At 54.7% G+C, this 16,549-nt stretch overlaps 1 long non-coding RNA gene across 1 annotated transcript; it reads right to left on the bottom strand.

The window, feature by feature from the left end:
* Positions 1 to 3,120: 3,120 nt before the first annotated feature.
* LOC143824827 (uncharacterized) lies at positions 3,121 to 4,557 on the bottom strand. The gene is made up of 5 exons (XR_013226884.1): positions 4,542 to 4,557; positions 4,219 to 4,367; positions 4,031 to 4,127; positions 3,470 to 3,759; positions 3,121 to 3,189 (listed from the first exon to the last, which is right to left on the bottom strand). It is a non-coding gene; the product is annotated as an uncharacterized LOC143824827 (long non-coding RNA).
* Positions 4,558 to 16,549: the final 11,992 nt, after the last annotated feature.

Here is a 16,549-nt window from a genome sequence, read left to right as displayed (position 1 = left end):
CAACAACCCAGAAAAGAAGTGTAGGCAACGTCGCGTGTTTTGAATTTGCAGTAGAGCTAACCCCAGGAAAGAGGGGTGGGGGTGGGGGTGGGGGTGGGGGGTCACTAGGGTTGTGACCTGGGAGCCAAGGGGGTGGCAGCCTAGAAAGATGTGGGAACTCCTGTGCCATCTGAAGCATCCTTTCTTGCCAGAATGTGCCCTGTCCCAAACCAAGGGTTCAGTAAGGTCGTGGTTGTCCTAGAGCAGGGCTGGCCAAACTGGGGCTCTGCCAATGTCCTGGACCACCATTACCACGAGCCCCTGCCAGCCTGCGATGTTCCTCCTGGCCGCCATCAAGCAAAAGCACACAGGTCCTAGGAACGGCCCCTGCTCCAATGTCAGCACTTCATGGAGGAAAGGCAATGCCAAAGCATTACGGCCATCGGAAAGACGTCTCCCTGAGCCACTGTGGATCTGAATGCACAGAAAGATCGTGGGGAGGCCCAGATCATTTTCGGATCGAACTCCCTGGGAACCAACGACGTGGCCAAGGCAGCAGCGAAGAAAGTTTTGTGCTTCATAAACGGCTCGGATGTAATGATACATTTTAACGCGTTTATTGAAAAATAAATTTAAATTTTCTCATAGTAGGTATTTCATTATTTCTTGGAGGTTGCAGGTATTCTGCTTCCAGCAGCCGGGAAGCTCCTGAAGTCGTTTGCATCACAAAACAATCTAAAAGCAATTTGCGTGATCAGAACTGAAGCCTCCGTAGCTATTCTAGGAGCAGCAGTGAGACGTTGCAGCCCTGCCTGGATGTCCCAATTGGATGCTGTGCAGGATCCCGCAAAGGAATCAGGCCGTCATCTAAAGATCTAATGACAAAGCGATCCAGCAAGTCACAGAGAACATGACGGATGGACCGATGAGAACCAGCAGGGGCCTTGCAGAGGCTAAAGGGCAGTGGAAGGGATTCAAGTGGCCCTGCCAATATTCCATTGGTCTCCCTCCAGAACGCGAGTGAGGTTGGAAGCTGCTAGGAAGTCCCGTCTGGTGACCAAGCATGCTCCGCTGACTCTTTCCAGGAGCTTGGAGGTTTGCGGTGGGCCTTTCCTGGATGCATTCAGAGCAGGGGAGTCCCGGCACAGGCCGAATTCCCTGCACTTTGTTTCCACAAAAGGACAGGTGCGGAGGTGGGAGACACGGGCAGTTGACTGAACCTCCACCGTGTTGTTTTTCACGGGAACTCGCACAGTGCCCCTAGAGCTGGCTCACCCGTAAGGGTGCCATGGGTTCCCGCAGCCTAGGGAGCCATGAGGGGGAAGCAGGTCTGCACCTCTAAGGGGAACCACCCGGGAGTCTATCAGCTGATCATGAGAGCCACGCGGCCGCTCCTCCAGTTGGGGGAAGAATTGAGAGGGAGCATCCACGCCGCTCTCACTAGGAGCTGTTAGGGGTCCCTGCCCCTCCCTGTCACTCCCTCCCCCAGGCACACCTTCACAGGCAGCTTCACCTGCTTGGCTTTGTTCAGCCCCCAGGCTGCTCCCTGGACTTTGCTCCCCTCCCATCGTTGAAGGCAGCTTTTGTGAAGGTTGGCAGGAGGGATTAAAGGGGAGCCGCTGGTGGCTGGACGTTTGATAATGGACAGGTGCCCTGCGTGTTCTTTTAAAATCCCTCCCCACCTGGGGAGGGCATTAAAGGGAATGGGAGGGGGAGCTGTCATTGTCAGCTGTTTGGCGTGCACTCTTCCCGCCCGCCTCATCAGTCACTGTCCAAGAAAGCGAGGGGGATACAGTTAAATGGCCCATTTGAAGCTGAATCGCTGAATTTGGATTTGGCCCCCCGTCTTTTGGATGCTTCGAGTGCAGAATGTTGTCAGTTTGGCAAGGCCGAAGCAAAAAGGACCACAATCGGCATTGATTAAGGAACTTCTTGGGTTATCCAAGTTGAACCACACATGCCTGGTCCAGGATCAGAGGAAAGCAAGGCATAAACTGCCCTGAGACCAACCAACCACTCAATCAATCAATCAATCAATCAATCAATCAATCAATCAATCAATCAATCAATCAATCCATCAATATGGGTGTCTTCTTGATGCATGGAATAAGTGGCTGGGTTTCTTGCATGACTGGTCCTGACCAACGTGGGCATCCAACAATACCCTCCACCTGGAAGACTTCACTCTTGATCGGCAAATGACAGGTCCATATGAGATTGGGATGCTCCAGAGTCCAGTGGGGCATGGGCCAGGATCCACGGGGCCCCAGGAGGGTACAGTTGTAATGGAATTAGCAAGTATTTCGGGCCCATCACCAGATTTATCTCCCCAGGTGGCACTTTGGGGTTGAGAGTTGAAGAGCCACTTCCATTTCTCAGGGCTGGGAGGGGCATCATTCCTGAACCCCTGCAGGAAAAGCGTAAGTTGGAGCCACGGCACCATTCTTGCTCTTCCTTAGAGAGGCGTGGGCACATTGCCCCAAACTCCATGGGCTCCACGATTCCTGTGTGGCGTAATCCAGCGATGTGTTGGGGAGGGAGACTGGAAACTGGGCAGACTTGCTGTCTTCTAAGCACCCCTCCTGTCTCAAACAGAGGCCGATCAGGGAATCCAGGGAAGCAGGGTCCTCCACCATGCCACCTTCATCCGGAAACTTGTCTGAGAGGCTTTCCAGAGCATCCTTGCACCAGTCTAGGTCTTGTGCCTCTAACCGGAACTTGACTGTAGAGGAGGCTCCTGAGGTTGGCTGCTGCTGCAGGAGCCGGATTGGACCAATGGCCCCTCCTAATTCCTCTTGGACGGAGCCTGCAGCGTGGAAGTGGGACAGAAACTGCCCGTAACTATTCTTGGGGAGGGACTCCCCCTCCAGCTGTGGTGTTGGCCGCTTAGCTGCTTTGTCCTTCAGCAGCCTCCTGATGAAGCTGACTTTGGTCTGATCTCCCTTTCCCTCGCGTACAATTTGCAGTGGGCCAGGAACACAGGAGAGTCTTCTGGCTTCTCAGGACACCAGCCTCGCCCCAAGAGAAGGGGGAGACACTGGGGACAGCTGCAACACTTGCCAATGATGGCTGCACCGCATTAACAGCAGCAGTGAGTTCTTGGAGTTGGTTTGGAAGGTTCGGTTGTGCTCCACAGTCCCAGCATGAGAAAGGAGGGAGGAGGAGGAGGAGGAGGAGGAAGGGCACTCCTTCCGGGTCTTCTTTTCTAATCTGCGTAGGAAAGAAGAAAAGCAGGCAGGCACCTGCGTCAGCTCTCTTGCACCAAGAAATAAACTATGCAAGAGATCGCTGGTTCGCTTCCAGGTTGGGGTGCCAAAGTGGGCAGGAAAGCCTGCCGTTTGTCGGAAGGGACTTCCTCAGAAGGAGCCCTTGTTGCCCGGAGGCAAAGGGATCTCAGGGCCAGCACGGGGTGCATTGGTCTCTCCCACCAAGGAGAGCATGGGGTCTTCATGCCAAAGAGCAGGATCGGAGGAAAGCATGTCTTCATTACCTGGACACCCTCTAGAGGGGCTGAGGTTCACTGGAATGGTCCCCGAGGTCAAGGAATCTCGCTTAACCCAGCCGTCCAAGAGGTGTAGTGGCTGGCAGACTGGCAGTAATCATTGGGAATCCAGACAAATCCTTGAAGGGCCTTGTGGTTGCTCCCAGTTGAGGAGGCCTGGTGGGGAGCACATGATGCTGACGAGGCACATAACCAGCGCATTCTGGAGTCCCAGCATGGGGAAGGGAGGTGGGAGGAGGAGGAGGAGGAGGAGGAGGAAGGGCACTCCTTTTACTCATCTGTATGGGAGAGAAGAAAAGCAGGCAGGCCCCAGTGTCAGCTCTCTGGTCCATAAAAGATGCTTCTGAGTGGGGGCCCCAAAGTGGGCGGGAAAACCAGCAAGGGGCATCCTCAGGAGGAAGGAGCCCTCGTTGCCCGGAGGCAAAGGCCTCTCCAGACCCAGAGACAAAGGAGGGGCCTTGGGGAGGGGCAGCAACAGCCCTGGAAGATCACGCAGTTCCTAAGCCACAGCTCCTTCCCCACCCCCGGTTCCCCAGAGGAAGACGTTACCTGAACTGGGCAGGAGGGCCGCCATTTCGGGGGGGACCTCTCTGCCCCGCCAGATGTTATAGAGCAGGGCAGAGAGGTTGCTCCGAAGGTCTTCGATCTGGGGAGAGGGAGAAATGCCCCCAATGATTCCTGCCCTCTGTGCAGCCTCACCAAGGGGGTTGGGATCTTGGCCTCCCCCCTCTACGCACCTCCTCCTCCTCCAGCAGGGCCCTGGCCTGGCCCAGGAGGGAGAGGAGGACCAAGAGGCCTCCCTCCCTCACCCACCGCCCGTCCAGGCTCAGGGCATCCTCCAGAGCGGCCTCCTGGAACGAGAGCCTCTGCCGCTCGCTGAGGTGTCCTCCAAACACCTGAAAGCGGGAAGACCCCCTGTCAGTACTCTCCCGCCCCACCCAACTGAAGCCCTGGGGCCTCTTCCCTCCCTTCCTCCCTCCCTCCCTCACCCCTTTCCACAGGGAGGCTTCAAAGAACTCCCCTGCGAGGAAATGGGATCCCCCAAGAAATCAGGGCATGCTCCAGAGCTGTGGCATGCCGAAGGGCAGGGGCGACTCCCGGTCTCTCTGCACACCACTGCCGGGAGACTCCCCCAAGAGGGCTCTCCTGGGTCCCTCCCGGGGAATGAGGAAAGGCCCCCTTGGCCCTGGCCCAAGAGGCGAGGCCTTTCCCAAGACTGCCTGTCCAGCGCCACAGACGGGCCTCCGGACCTCGGCTGCTGCGGTGAGGTGGGCGTAGCTCTCCATCCACGGCCGCTCTGGGTCCTCCTCCCAGGAAATGGTCTTCTTGCTCCGGCCTGATAGGAAAACAGCAGGAGGAGCTCAAACAGACTTGCCCTGCACAGGACAGCTGTGCTTTGGGGGTGTCTCTTCCCCTCCCCCTGGGCCTCGCTGGGACACCCTTGAGAGGGACTGTCCGGGCCCTCCTGGGCCTGTCTGTCCTCCCTCTGGCATCGGTGGAGGGCTGGGGCCATGGGGACCAGTGGAAAGAGCATCAGGAAAGGCAGCTGAATCGGCACAGAGGTCTGCAGGCCGCAGAGGGGAAGGAACTCTGATGCTCTTAAGGGAGGGGGTGACCCGCTGCAGAAAAGGGACCCCAACTCACCCTGCTCCTTCTGCTGGAGTCTGAGAAGCTGTCCGGTTACCTCCCTGGCCTTCTCCCGGACCTCTGCCTCCGGGTCGGCCAGGGAGACAGACAGCTTTGCCACCAAGTGCCCGTATCCATCTTGGTCAATGATCTAGAGGGAAGCAGAGGAAGTCCATCCAGAGACAGCACAGGAGCCCTGAACCACTGGGGTCTTCCCCTCTTGACCCTCCCCACTGAACCCCGGGAGGAGAAGAATGTCCCAGTGGCAGACTCTGGCATTTCGGAGAAGAGGGAGGGAGGAAGGGAGCTGTGGGGACCAGAGGACCCGTCCTCATCTTCCCCCTCCCACAGAGGGTGCGGCCCCTCCTCTCTTGCTGACCTCCACCAGCCATATCCCGCTGGGGGTGGGAGACTTACGTTCCATCCGGGCATCTTGGTGGCAGCCAGCAAGTCCGTGATCAGGGCACACGCCCGGGCTCGGGGGGCAGGCCACCTGACCCGGTGCCAGTATAGTAGTTGCTGTGGAAGGAAGGAAGGAAGGAAGGAAGGAAGGAAGGAAGGAAGGAAGGAGGAAGGAAGGAAGGAAGGAAGGAAGGAAGGAAGGAAGGAAGGAAGGAAGGAAGGGAGCGGCCCCTCAGTCTATGCAACACACCCTCCCCCTGCAGCTCTGCCCACCAAGGACACTGCTGCTCTTGAGAAGATCCCCAAAGGGGGCAGGCCCCATGCTTTGAAAAGGGCTCTGATCCTCTGAGAGAGCTGCCTGTCCCCATCCTGCCCCCTAAGGGGACGGCAGCTCCTTGGGAGTTCTTCCCCCCGGGGAGAGGGAAGCCGCTCTGCTGCTGCTACTGAAAGCTCAGCGTCCGGAATGGGGTTCTGGAGCAGCCACTGGGAAAGCAGCCACATCCGGAAGGCGGGTTTGTGTGTGTGCTGACCCAGAGGCGACCCTTTCTCCCCGCTAGGCTCCCCTTGGATCCCCTTTGCCTACCTGCCTCCCACCCTCTCCAACCACTTACGTCCAGGAGGATGAAAAGTTGGCCGGAGGAGGGATCCTCCCTGATCAGACCCCGCAGCATTCTAGGCAGGGCCTCCTCGCCCTCCTGCTGTAATGCCTGATGGGAAGAGCAATCTGGCATGGGATGGCTGACCCTCCCCCCCGGCCTGCCCAGAAAGCCCTCAAGACCAACACACCCTCTCCAGCGGGAAGGAGGCCTCTGGATTCGGCACCCAAAAAAGGACCCTGCCTCCTTCAGCTCTCCCGGAGGAACACAGCTCTCCCCAAAGCTGCACCTCGTCCTCCAGGGATGACCAGGGGCCATCTCTTGGCAAGTCAGGTGGTGCTCAACGTACCTGGCCTGCGGGGTCTGATCCAATGGGTGGCCCCCCGAGGACCATCCCCAGAGCCCAGGCCACAATCGATCTCTGGACGTTTGGCCCCAGGGGCGGATGGAATTTGCTGGCAGGACAGAAGGGTTGGAATTAGACTCCATGCTGGAAGGGAGGGCAATCCCCTGGCCCTGCAGGGGCTCTGTCTGAGGCACCCCCAATCCCCCTCAGGCCTGGGACAGAGGGGCTGCAGGGTGAGGGTGAGGGTGGGCAGGGGGATGGCAGTGCAGCGGGTGAAATTCAGGAAGAGCCTCTTGGAGGAGGCACCGCTCCTAGCTGCAGAACAGGGTGCTGCCTTGAGGCGCTCTGCCCACATCCCGAGGCCAGGAAGGATCAGCAATGGCCTCCGGTCAACTCCTTCTCCTGCCTGCCATCTCTCCTTTGGGCTGCCTCTGCTGGCCGTCCTGCAGCCCCAGAATTGTCTCCATCCCCCTCAGAGAGATGGGCACCAAAGTTGCCTCTGCCAAAAACGTACCTCAGGTCTGCCACGGCCTCCATAGAGAGGATGAACCTCGGCTCCAGCCCCATGAATGATTTGAGCATGATGTCCTTGGGGAGACAAAGGTTCCAGAAAGAGGACATCAGAGATCCTAGGGCTGAGGCAGGGTTGCTCCTGCCCCCACACCCCTTCCTCCCCCCCCCAGTCCCCCTCACAGGGACGCTGGGCTCTTAGGCATCCCTGAGACTTGCCCCGCATCCCGGAAGCAGGAAAACCTCCCGGGGGTGTGAGGGATTTTCCTCTGCCTCTCAGCAAGCGCTTCTGAGGCCGACTGAGGGAAGAGCAGGGAGATCTCAGCCTTCCATTAGCACAACGCAGGGGAAAGCCTTAAAAGAGCAGGGCAAAGAAACAGCCGAATTCCACCCCACCCCCATTAAGGGGTCCTGCATTCTCCCACCCCCACCCCTAAATTTCCCCTGAGTCTCAGTCACTCTTATTTTGGCTGCAGCCTCCTCTTTGGGGAAGGGAAGAGTGGTCTTCCTTTCCTGCTCCCGGCCGTGGCAGACGCACCTGATGGCCCGGAGGAAGCAGAGCTCCTGTCGGGGGCCCTGGAAGTGGCAAGAGGGAGGCCGTGAGCCAGGCAAGGGGGGCCGAGGAGGCCCTGCTGCCCGGGAGAGAAGCAGCCCTCCCCAGCCAGAGGCCTCCTCTCTGTCTGCATTGGAGCCGGTCCCTCCTGGAAGTCTCCGCGGCCTCCCTGGCCCTCCAGGGCGCCTGGCTTGCCCACGGATCCCCTCCAGCCTGCGCTGCCGGCTTCTGGGCAGTGCCTTGAGGGCCGTCCCGAGGACACGGCATCCTTGGCAGACGGAGGCAAGCGAGAAGCTCCTGTCCCTCCAGGAGGGGCTGGTGGGGCAGCCGTGGGGCTCCGTAACCCAGGGGATTGGGATGGCGGGGACCCCGTTCCCTTTTCTGCAACCCCCCCTGTCAGGGGCAGCGGCCAGCCCATGCAGGATCCCTGTGCCCTGCCTCCCCAGCTCCCGAGCCTTTCCTGGGAGATCCATCCATCTGCTCCTGGAGGCAGGGAAATCAGAGAGGAAGGGGAACGCGAAGGGAACAGCCTCGCGAGGGAAGGGACATTGCTCTGCGCCTCGTGCCTCAGAGGCTTTACCTTTTCCTTGGCGGCCAGGAAAGCCAATAGAACATCCTCCGCACCCCTTTTGGGGCGCCTCCTGCAGGCAGCTGCAGCTGCGGAGGAAGTTCTCGGTTAATATCTGGAGAGATCCCACTCTCCTTCCCCCTTCCAAGGTGGCTTCTGGGGGTGTCACTGTCCTCAGGAGTTCTTTCGCTTCCACCCGCCTCCCTGCCCTCCGTCCCACGGCAGCCTGGAGCGTCTCCTCACCTGCAGGCTGGGCCTCTGCTCTGGCCAAGGGAGCCACCTTGGCCCTTTTAAAGAGGGCCCTTATCCGTTGGAGGCTAGAAGGGAGAGGAGAGACGGGGATTAACGTGGCAGGCGGCACCCTGTGTCCCCAATCCCACCCACCCTGAGATCCAAGCCTGCTTGAGGGAGTCTCTCCGGGATGGGAGCCGATCCCTCCGTCTGCCGCATCGTGACTCGGCCTTGATGGAACTCCCCTTCCCAGGAGGCCAGCCAGGCTCCCTGGTCAAGCCAAACCGGGCAGGGGGAGTCCGGGCTGAAGACTGCCAAGGCGGATTGGGGGAGAAAGGCCGCAGAAGCCCTTCAGACTGGTCTGGGTGGGCAGGGGGCTGCAGGGCATCGGAGGTCGGGAGAGAACCTCCTCTCTGCTGTCCCCTGGCCCCAGGTGGTGGTGGGGCTCTTGCCCCCTCTTGCGAGGGAGGGTGGAGGGACCGGAGAAGGTCTGGCACACCCTTTCCCTCCCCTGACGCGGAGCTGAGCATTCAGTCATTGCCACGGGGTGAGGTGGGGACAAAATAGCAAGGGGAACAAAATGCAGATGCCCCACTTACATATTGAGATGGTGCGAAGCCATCTGTCTTGAAATATATACAAAATGTATACAATATATATATATACAAATAAATAAATATATACAAATATAAATATATACACACAAATAAATATAAAGATAAAAATAAATAAAAATAAAATTAAAAATATAAATAAACAAAAACAATAAATAAATAAAACAAATAAAACAAATAATATAAAGAAAATTAAATAAATAAATAAATTCGAGAAATAAATTGATACATTTAAACGTAAAAGAAATAAAACAATAAAAAAACTTTTCCAGCACTCTCTCTCTCTCTCTCTCTCTCTCTCCAACCTCCTCCACTCTCCTTCAACAACCCACAAAGGGCCCCCCCGGGGAGCGGCAGCCCAAGGCACCAGCAGGGGTGACGTCACAAAGGAGACCCTGACCCCGCCTGTCCCCCGGGTCACAGTGGCCGAGCTGCTGGTTTCCTGGGGTCCCCCCCCAAGCACTGGATGAGTCACTCCCTGGGGTGGAGTTTGTTTTCCCAGTGGGGCAGCCGGAGCAAGGATCCCCACCCCGCACAGATTCTGTGCTGTCCACGTAAGGACCCAAATTTACGATGGTCATAACCATTTCCCACCAGGGAAGCAGCTACACAGGACTCAGAGATGCCAGGGAAGGAGGGTGGAGGAATGAAAACAATTTCTTGCTGTAGAAAAGCTCCTGTTTTTAAAGCCGCTGCACCGTGTCTTGAGAACAGAGCCAAAAATATTAAATGGGCAAAAAAGGTACCACCCAGAGCAAGATGAGAACCCACAGATCCAAATCATTTCTTGGCATATAAAAACTGTGTTACAGTTGGAAGTGGACTACATAGACAGTAATTACATAAAGCCTTCCAAGGAACTGATAAACAAACGAGAAAATTGTCCTGAACAATAGTCAGGACTTAGTTTCATGGCACCTCGCAAGTATCTGGCCACAGTTTCCGTTCTTTCTCTGCTGATGTTCTCCAGAAGGAGGGGACCCTTAAGACGGCCGGGAAGTCCTTGCTTCTGTGTCAGAACAGGGCCCAAAAGGTTTCTGTGAAGCTGCAACCACAACGACATCTTCTCTTTCCGGTGCCAAATATTATTGAAGGGGCAGGGAACGAAGAAACACAACTTTGACTTTTTTTCACAATGCAAAACTGAATTTTATTAATGATGGGGTTCTTAAATAAAAGAGGTTTCAATCACTTGTTGTGAAGCAGACTTTTCCCCACAGAGCGTCGTCCCTTTTCCTCTCGGAAAGCCTCACAGCCTTGATCTGGAGGAGGGAAATCGGAGGGAGAAGAAAGGTGCAGAGTGAAGGAACAGGATGCCAACTGGAGGGGCTTCAGTTCGGTGATAACCAGAATCAGAAAAGGCCTCGGTCGTTCAAAAGCAGTGGGGTAAAACTTGGGGAATCAGGAGTGCCTGCAGAAGGGCCCCATCAGCCTTATCTCATGTAGGCGGGGCCCATCGGGGCACCTCCTGAGGGCACCTGGGGTTGGGCCGCTGTGTGGCACAGAGGACCAGACTGGATGGGCCACTGGCCTGACCCAACTGGCCTCTCTCACTTTCTTAGGTCTGGGGCAGTGATGCTCTGTGTTCATGGTACTGGTGGGGGGGCACAGTGGGAGGGCTCTGGACCTTCTGATGGCCCCTGGGTTTTGGCTTCTGTAGGGCCAGAGCATTGGTCTAGCATCCCCCATGGAGGCTGGCATCCCTACGCAGAAGAGGCCTAGATTCTACTCTGCAATTGCAGAACAGCACATTTGCAGGGGGAAATCTGACGGAAGGAATAGGTCATGGGATCCAAACACGCCCGAAAGAACAGAAACACACCTGTCACACCTTTAAGGAGGCCCACTGGATTCTGTGGCTGTTGGGGGGCCCCTTAGAAACCACAGTGGTACTCCCAAACCTTCAATGCCTTGATTTGTGGGAAACTGAGGGAGGAATGGAGGGAGTGCAGACGTGGACTGGGGGGGGCAAGCCGGCCCCAAAGGGCCCCTCCCTCCCTAATCCCTCAATGAAGGAGGCCCCTGCAACGAATGGCCCAGGAGCAACTTCTGGAGACTCACGACCAAGAATTGAGCTTGACGGAGCTGCGGTGGCTACGGAGCCTGAGGCCTGAGCTGACAGCAGCAGCCACCACATAACGGGGCCTGTCAGGACCGGGTGGCCAACATCCAACAGCGCCGGGGAGAGCACGAGGGAGAGGAAAGCAGGGGGAAGCTCATGACGGACGAACAAGTCGAATTAGGCCGGCTGGGAGTCGGAAGAAGGAGAGAAAGAGTGGGGTGAAGGCGTAGGGGTCTCTGCCTTTCCACCTGGAACCTTTAGAGGCTTTATTACATTGCTAATGTTCTCTTTTGATAAGAGACCCCTACACAGAAAGCCGCCTTGAGTTCCCTGAGGCAGAAAGGTGTTAAATCAAATAATGAAATGGGGGCAGTCCGGGAGCCAGAAAGCGGAAGCAGCAGGGAAGGGGGATACAGTGTCAAAGGGGATGATGGGCTGACATCTGTGTCAAAACCTGAAAGTTGAAGCCCTGAAATGCCACCGAATGTGAGTCGGAGGACGAATCGGCATTTGGCAGCACTGAACTCAGCTCCTGTGACACTTGAGGTTCATTAGGAGTAGTAATAGGCGCGAATCAATATTAAGGTCTTGCAATTTTCTCCATAGTAAACACCTGGAGATAGAATCAAATGCACCCTTGAGGTCAACAAAAGCTGCATAGAGTTTCTTCCTACCTGTATGAAGATATTTGTCTGCAAGAGAATAGAGGGCTAAACAGTGGTCTAGAGTAGAACAATTTTTAGTAAAGCCAATTTGTTTGGGACCTCTTAGGTGTCTTTTCTTCAGTGTCTTTCCCCCTCTAGTTTCTAAGGCTTCTACCATCTCCCCACTGGGGTTTCCCAGTGATCCTTCACCAGACTCAGCATCCTATGCCGATGTGTGCAATAGAATAGAACTTCCACGAAGCGGCTCCTGATTGGGCCCTCTGAGTGTCAATCCAGGGCCAAGAGGCTAATGGCCCATTGGCACTTGGCCTGGCCTGGCCTGAGCCGGCCGGGGAGTCACCGCTCAGAGGAAGAAGCCTTCCCCAGCAACCCCCCCCTCGCCCCCCCTCTCTCTGCCTCTTTCTCTCCCTCTCGCATGCTCTGTTTCTGTCTTTCTCCTTTGCTTTCTTTCTCCCTTTCTTCCTGCGTTCTCTCCATCCATTAACCCACTCCTTAATCTCCTTTCTCCCTCCTATACGCCCATTTCTCTTCTGCCTTTCTTTCTCCCATCGTTTGCTATCCTGTCTCCCCTTCTCTCTCTCACTCCCTCTCTTTCCCCCTTTTTCTGTGGCTGCCTTCCCTCCCCCCCACCCTCCCTCCCCCAACCACCCACTGCCCGCTAGTGCCCGCTGTATTTTCTCTTGGTTGTTGAACAGGGCCATGTGTAGGGAGGATCCGGTCTTTCAGATTCCCTTTCCCTCTGTGTCTCCCACAACCTAGCACGTGAGCACCTTGGGGATAATTTACTGCAACCTATACTCCCCCACCCCACCCCAGAGGAGTAGCTGCTTGTCAAGGTCCCTCCCCTGAATCTGAGACTTCCCCTTGCACTGGACTGGTGTTTCCAAGACTGGGAGCTGCACATAGATCAGAGAGCCACTGCCAACTTCAAATTTATTCAGGATTTATTTAAAGGTTTATAAACATATCTTATAAGCAAAGTTAAGCACGGTTGGTATTTGTGTCCCTAGAAATCATCGCTATGGAATCGAGGAGTGAAGACACCCTGAGTGCAATTTCGACTGGTGAGTTGCAGTTCTGTTGCCATGCCCCCTGGACTTCCCACACAGACTAGAGGACCTCTTGGTGGGGGGCACGTCTGAAGCATGGCATCAGGGAGGCCTGCTCTGTGTTGGGAGATTCGTGCAGATTTGTCAGTGGACCTTGGGAATGGGAGGGCTGTTGTAGGCCAAGAAACTCATCAGGGTGTGTGGTCTCAGCTCCTGGTGGGAAATTCCAGCAGATTTGTGGGTGGACCCTGGGGACGGGAGGGGAGGGATCTCCGTGGGTCATGAGGCCCTAGAGTCCACCGTCCCAAGCAGCCATTGTCTCCTGAAGAACAGATCTTGATTCTGCTTTGGTTCGGCCTCACCTGGAGCCCTGTGTTCAGTTTTGGGTATCACAGTTGAAAAGGGATGTAGACAAACTGGAACGTGTCCAGAGGAGGGCAACAAGTCCCCAGGTATTTCCCAACCTGTAGTTGGCAACCCTTACCATCTGCCTCCCCCTCTTCTCTGGCTCACCTGTCCTGTTCCCTCCCAGGCCCCGGCCTCTCTCCTGTGCCCTTTGCCCTCTCAAAGCACGGCCTCCCTCTGACTTTTCTCTCCTCTCCTTCCAGTCCTCAACTTAGTGAAAAGCGACCCTGAGCCGAATACCACGGACCTGGTCCCCCTGGTCATGCAAGCCATGGCCAGAGATGCATCTTCTGACACCCTTCAGAGGAGCTGCTTTGGAAGACTCAGAAAATTCTTCCTGCGATAGTGTTATTATTAGATAGTAGAATTGTATATAGATATTAGATATTGTAATTAGATATTAGATATGAGATATATTAGGTATATTAGGTATATTAGGTATATACATATTGTAATTAGATATTAGATATATAGATATTGTAATTAGATATTACAATTGTATATAGTTTTAAATAATTATTGTTGTTACAGTTCTTTTATGCAGAGCTGGAAATAACCAAGCTGTTAAACAAAATTAAAACGTCAGTTGAGAACAATTTTCGTCCCCAGGTCTGTTTTCAAAGGCATAAAGATATACAATGAATATTACAGGTAGACAAAAATAGAGGAGACACTCCTGCAAGAAAGAAGATTGTCAGTCTGTTAAGTAGACATGTGGCGGTATACAAGTAAGATCTGAAAAGCAAGAGTTACAAGTTCTTTCAAACATCCTGCAAACAGGTTGCTGTGACGTCAAAGAGAACTAAGAATATTCAGTGACTCAATTACAGAGGCATATTCAAAATACACCACACATTGAGCAAGACTGGAATGAAAATTCTGCACCAGAAAGGGCAGTCTTATTCTACTATTGCAAATAAATAAATCAAAAGTCACAGTTCTCAAAACAAAACAGAGATTGCAACATGCATGGCCAAAATGTCCAAATTGAAAAACATTGCCAGATTACAGTAAGGGAACCTGGAAATCAAAAGTCACCTTCAAAACAATCTTTAAAGCATTAGAAGAAAATAAATAAATAAATAAGAAGGTTATCTTATACAAATGCACAAAACAAATAACCTCAAAGGGAATCAAAGGATTTTTTCTCTCCCTCCCCCCCCATATACCAAGCTACTGTTCCTTTAAGGGTCCGGAGCTAGAAATGTAGCCGCCGCTAACAATTGCCAGGCTGATCAGGTGTCCAGTAACCTGGAAATTCTAATAAGAGAGTTAAACATGCTAATGTGACCCACTGAATGGGAAGGAGTAAATGAAGAGGCTCCAGCCCCATTAAGGATTTGAGCATGATGTCCTTGGGGAGACAAAGGTTCCAGAAAGAGGGCATCAGAGATCCTATGGCTCAGGCAGAGCTGCTCCTGCCCCCACACCCCTTCCTTCCCCTCCCCCAGTCCCCCTCACAGGGGCCCTGGGCTCTTAGGCATCCCTGGCCCCTCCCTCAAGACCTTTAATCTCCCGATGAAGGAGCTCAGCAGGGCCAACCCTGGCTAGTATTTGGATGGGAGACCTCCAAGGATTTGGGTGCGAGTTCCTGCAAGATACATTATTGACAAGTATACTTTATTTCAGTTTCCTCTGGGACTCTCATCTGATTTGTTTGGAGTTTTGGGTGTTGCCGACTCTCACACCCAGAACCAGGTTTGTCACTTCTGCGATGTCCTCTTCTCCATCGTGACCATCTCAGCTATCCTGGGAGAAAAATTACGCGCACGGCCATGATCCAAGGCTGAGCAGGCCTCTTCTGGGGAAGCGGGTTCCTTGATGCCCTGATGCAGGAGGCCTCCCCAAGGGAAGGCCCAGGAGCCACTTCTGGAGACTCACCACCGAGATGACCAGACTGAACTTTGCAGGGGGGGCTCAGAGCTCGGCCAGGAGAGGCAGCTGCCGCCACACAACTGGAATGAGAATGAGAATGAGAATTTATTTGAACCCTGCCCTTTCCTGGTCAGCTCAGGGTGGCTGATAACAAACACAGAAACAACCATACGAATTAAACATCAAAACATTTAAAACATTTGAAATATTTTACCACTAAAACCCCCCCTCTTCCTCATAAATTGAGGCTAGGCAAGAAGTGTGGGGGTCTTTTTAAGCCTGCCAGACGGGTCCTCAGGCAGGGCGGCTAGCAGCTCAGGAGGTCCTTTTTCCTCCCCCCACCCCACCGGCAAAGGCTTCTGCGGGCCCGGGGACAGTGCTGGCCAGCTCTGCGAGCCACCCTGCACCATCCCCTGGCCCGCAGAATCCCGCAAAATCCCGCAAAAACGGGGGATTATACATTTCCTTGGGACTTGTGGTGAAGTCAGGCTTCACACTCCACCTAGTGGGCCCCCTCAGGCCCCGATCCGCTTGGACACATGTGGCTCCTGCCAGGTGGAAACCATCCCTGGGTGGGCATGGGGCTGTGGCTTCTGCCTGCAGCGTCCCCAGACTGAGGCCCCCTAATTCGGGAGGGGGAGAGGAGTCCAGGGCCAGCGTCCCTGACCTTGGAGCTCTCCTGCCAGGCTGGGGACAGGATGGGTGGGATCCTCCTGGGGAAACACGAACAAAGACGTGGGCCTGTTGGGAAGGAGGGAACCGGGTGGGCCGCTCCCTTGCTGGGGTGATGGAGCAGCAGGCGTCTGCCACCCACCACGTTCCACCATCGAGGGTTTTCTGCAGCGGTGGGGAAAGATCTTGCTGTACAAGCACAGATTGGGGTTCAAAGCAGAAATTCCTTGGCAACTCAATGTATTTAATTGGGACTGAGATGGGGGCTGCTTTCCCCTGGCTTTTGGCGGTTGAGGGTCAAGCGGAGCTGGAAGAACCACAGCTGCAATCTCAACCTGCTTAGAGGAGACTTGATTTTTAAAAAAAATTCTGGACCCATTTTGGTGATCCAGAAGTTGCTGATGCAGCAAATTTTCTGGGCTGGGCTCAAGCTGTGTGGTGAATCTCAGTCTGCAGGGATTCTTGGAAGAAATGCACATTTGAGCACAGTGGATGCGCATTAGGCCTAAATAAATTCTTTCCTCATGCTGGGGGTTAAAAATACATTTCCCCCTCTTCTTGCTTTGATAAGGGTGGGGGCAGGGAATGAATATCAGAAGAACATTAATAATAAAATTCTTTATTTAATTCATGTCAGTAGATCGGGTGAATTACAGCGCGTGTGACGGGGCCAGACCTGCACGTAAGGGGTCCATGCCCCCCTCTGGACTGCAGGTCATTCCTCTTCCAGTGGAGATGGGATCCAGCCTTTGTGTTTGGGGGATTGCAAGGCTGGTTTTGCCCCAGGAAGAAGACTTGCTTCAAGTCAAACAAGGGCGGAAGAAGGGCGGGGGGTGGCGGGGGGTGCCGTGTTCCTCCATTGGGGTGACTTGTCAGGGGAGCAGCTCTCCCCCT

This window comes from Paroedura picta, chromosome 15, assembly GCF_049243985.1.
Source record: "Paroedura picta isolate Pp20150507F chromosome 15, Ppicta_v3.0, whole genome shotgun sequence".
Classification (NCBI taxonomy): Eukaryota; Metazoa; Chordata; class Lepidosauria; order Squamata; family Gekkonidae; genus Paroedura; species Paroedura picta.
Note: the sequence above shows the minus strand (reverse complement) of the source record. Positions and strands in the feature narration are given on the sequence as shown.